Source organism: Penaeus chinensis, chromosome 28, assembly GCF_019202785.1.
Source record: "Penaeus chinensis breed Huanghai No. 1 chromosome 28, ASM1920278v2, whole genome shotgun sequence".
In the NCBI taxonomy this organism is placed as follows: domain Eukaryota; kingdom Metazoa; phylum Arthropoda; class Malacostraca; order Decapoda; family Penaeidae; genus Penaeus; species Penaeus chinensis.
The window spans coordinates 4,740,098-4,743,609 of record NC_061846.1 but is presented as its reverse complement, the minus strand read 5'-3'; positions in this window follow the sequence as shown (position 1 = coordinate 4,743,609).

Sequence of the window (3,512 nt, the reverse complement as noted above, 5' to 3'; positions counted from 1 at the left end):
TGAAATTGACGCTCGGACGAACGGACGAAAATAAATGGGAAGGGTTCGCGGTCGGTTTATAGAGGGCACCAAAATTCGCCTTATTTCGACCCGACAGATTTCCACAACAAACGATTCTCATCAAATCTTATCTAATCGCTGAGAATCCAGTCTTAATGAAGCTTGTCCGAATCTAATCCATAGATTGACTCGAATACGGTCTCTATATCGACGTCAGATTTATCCATAATGATTTATGTTTATATTGCTAAGCGACCATTGGACCTGGACCAAGCATTCCACGAAATCGTATGGGGGTAACAGAGGAGCGTGTGTGTGTGTGTGTGTGTGTGTGTGTGTGTGTGTGTGTGTGTGTGTGTGTGTGTGTGTGTGTGTGTGTGTGTGTGTGTGTGTGTGTGTGTGTGTGTGTGTGTGTGTGTGTGTGTGTGTGTGTGTGTGTGTGTGTGTGTGTGTGTGCGCGCGCGAAAATACACAAAATTAATATACATAAACATACACACCCGTTCGTGATTGCATACATATGTAACCATGGTGAATGATGCCCACATGGATTGTCTGCGCTGTATACTATAATCTGTTTAGTTTATTAGACTAGTGATGATTCAGTTCATACATTTTTGAAGAACAGGGTACGTTGTACTTTCATGTATCGATCTATTTATCATACAAGCATTCGAACAACAATGGATGTTATTTGTGATTCGATTTTGCTCCTCTCGAAAAATGCTTGCAGATGAATGGGTGGGTAGATGGATAGATGGATGGGTAGGTGGGTGGATGAGAGGGTGGGTTAATGGATGGGTGGATAGATAAGTGAATGGATAGATGGATAGGAGTGTGGATGGAGGAATGAATGGATAATATGGTGGTTGGATGGATGGGTATGTTGGTGGATGGATGGGTAGATGGATGGGTGGATGGATGGATGGGTGGGTTAGTAGATGGCTGTGTGGGTGGGTTGGTTGATGGATGGATGGATGGATGGGTGGATGAATTGATGGATGGATAGACAGGTAGATTGGTGGATGGATGAGTGGGTGGGTGGTGGGTGTGTTGATAGATGGGTGGGTGGTTGGATGGATGGGTGGGTTAGTAGATGGATGTGTGGGTTTGTTGGTGGATGGATGAATAGATGGATTGGTGGATGGATGAGTGGGTGGGTGGTGGGTATGTTGATAGATAGATAGGTGGATGGATGGATGGATAAATGAATGGAGTAGTTTGCGGATGGAGGAACGAATAGATATAATGATGGACATAAAACGAAATTCACACCAACACAAAACTAGGAATACGCTCAGTGCATGGCGAGCGAAAACTGCAGTCTCTTGACATGGACTGATGTAACTCACTTTTTATCAACCTAAAGATCTCTAGTTTCAGCTGCAGGAGGAGACAGGTCAGGGGAGGGGGGGGGGGGGGGGGGGGGGGGGGGGGGTTAGGTGGGTTGAGGTAGGTGGGTTTGGTGGGGTAAATCAATTAGGTGTTTAAATTGGGTTGGGGTGGATTAGGTGGATAAGGTGGGTTGGTGTGGATTAGGTGGATAAGGCGGGTGGTTGGATTAGGTAGGTTGGGTGGATTAGGTGGATATGGCGGGTTGGGTGGATTAGGTGGGTTGGGGTGGATTAGGTGGGTTGGAGTAGATCAGATGGGTTGGGTAGATTAGGTGTGAAAGGGTGGATAATGTGGGTCGGGTGGATTAGTGGGTAAGGGTGGATTAATTGAATATGGTGGATTAGGTGGGTTGGTGTGGATTAGGTTGGGTAAGGATGGATAAGGTGGGTTGGGTGGATTAAGTGGGTTAGGTGGATTAGGTGGGTTGGGTGGATTAGGAGGGTAAGGGTGGATTAATTTAATAAGATGGATTAGGTGGGTTGGGTGGATTAGGTGGATAAGGGGGGTTGGGGTGGATAAGGTGGATGATTTTAGGGGAATAAGAGGTTTTGTTTAGGGGTGGATAAGGTGGGTTGGGTGGATTAGGTGTGTTGGATGGATTAGGTGGGTAAGGGTGGATAAGGTGGGTTGGTGGATTAGGTAGATAAGGTGGGTTAGGATGGATTAGGTGGATAAGGTGGGTTGAGTGGATTAGGTGGGTTGGGGTGGATTAGGTGGGTTGAGTGGATTAGGTGGGTAAAGGTGGATTAGGTGGATCATATATATTAAGTGGATAAGATGGGTTGGTGGATTAGGTGGATAAGGTGGGTTAGGATGGATTAGGTGGGTTGAGTGGATTAGGTGGGTTGGGATGGATTAGGTGGGTTGGGTGGAGTATGTGGGTAAGGTTGGATTAGATGGATAAGATAGATTAGGTGGATAAGGTGGGTTGGGTGGATTAGGTGGGTTGGGGTGGACAAGGTTGATGATTTTAGGGGAATGGGAGGTTTTGTTTTGGTATAAAAAAATTGGGAAAGATTGTGGCTTTTGGAGAAGTAAAGACAGATAATCATGATAGCATCGATGGCGAAAATAAAAACGATGATCATAATAAAACGCACACATTCAGACACAAAGACAGGCACACACATACACGCCCATACACACATACTGACATGCACTGACTTTGTGAAAGGAAAGAGACTCTGATAAAGAAGAATCACATTTCCCTGATATAAAGAAAATGGGTGGGGAGGGGGCTCGAGCAACCCCTTACCCCCCCCCCCCTTCCCCTCCCTTGTATAAAGCGTAAACCGTATTCAGGTTAACAAATGCAGAAAAGGTATAAATGAGAATTAATATCTTCACAATACAAGAGATGCATTTAACCGGTTTCGAATATATTTTCGTCCGAATTACATGACGAAGATATATTCAAAACTGGTTCGAAACCGGTTCTCATACCCTCCGCACATACCCTCAATAAATCATAGTCTCTCTTTCTTTTATCTTTTTCAGTTCTCTTCCTCTCTCTTTCTATCGGTCTGCTTAACTATCGTCATCTCTTTCTTCCTCTTTGTCTGTCTACCTGTTTATCATTACGGTTGTAGTTGTTTGACGAGATTTATTTTTATTTTTGGGGAACGATGTAATTACAGATCCATTATGAAGTTTGATGCATTAGGCTTTACCTCCATGCATTATATATCCTTTATTTTCCAGGGTCTGCGAGTATATTTAGTTTATTAAAATTGTGTATTAGAATTATGTGTAGTTTCACTTACTTTAGTCAGATATTAGAATTGTATGTAGATTTACTTAGTTTAGTTTTTATTTTTCGTTTTTATATTACTTTCATGGAAATGCATAAAAAGGCAAGTAAAGTTTTATTTTTATTTATCAAAAAACAAACCCATTATCAGCACTTTACATACCGTCACAAAAATTACCCGAAACCATCACAAAAACACAATGAATGATTATCCGTAATTATATTGATACACAACACCATCAATAGTCTCGTTATAAATATGATTTTATATACTTAACGATTTTATGTAGTAAAACGCCTTGAGATTCTTGGGACAATAGATTCTATATCTATTGCCCATCGCCCTCTCTCTCTCTCTCTCTCTCTC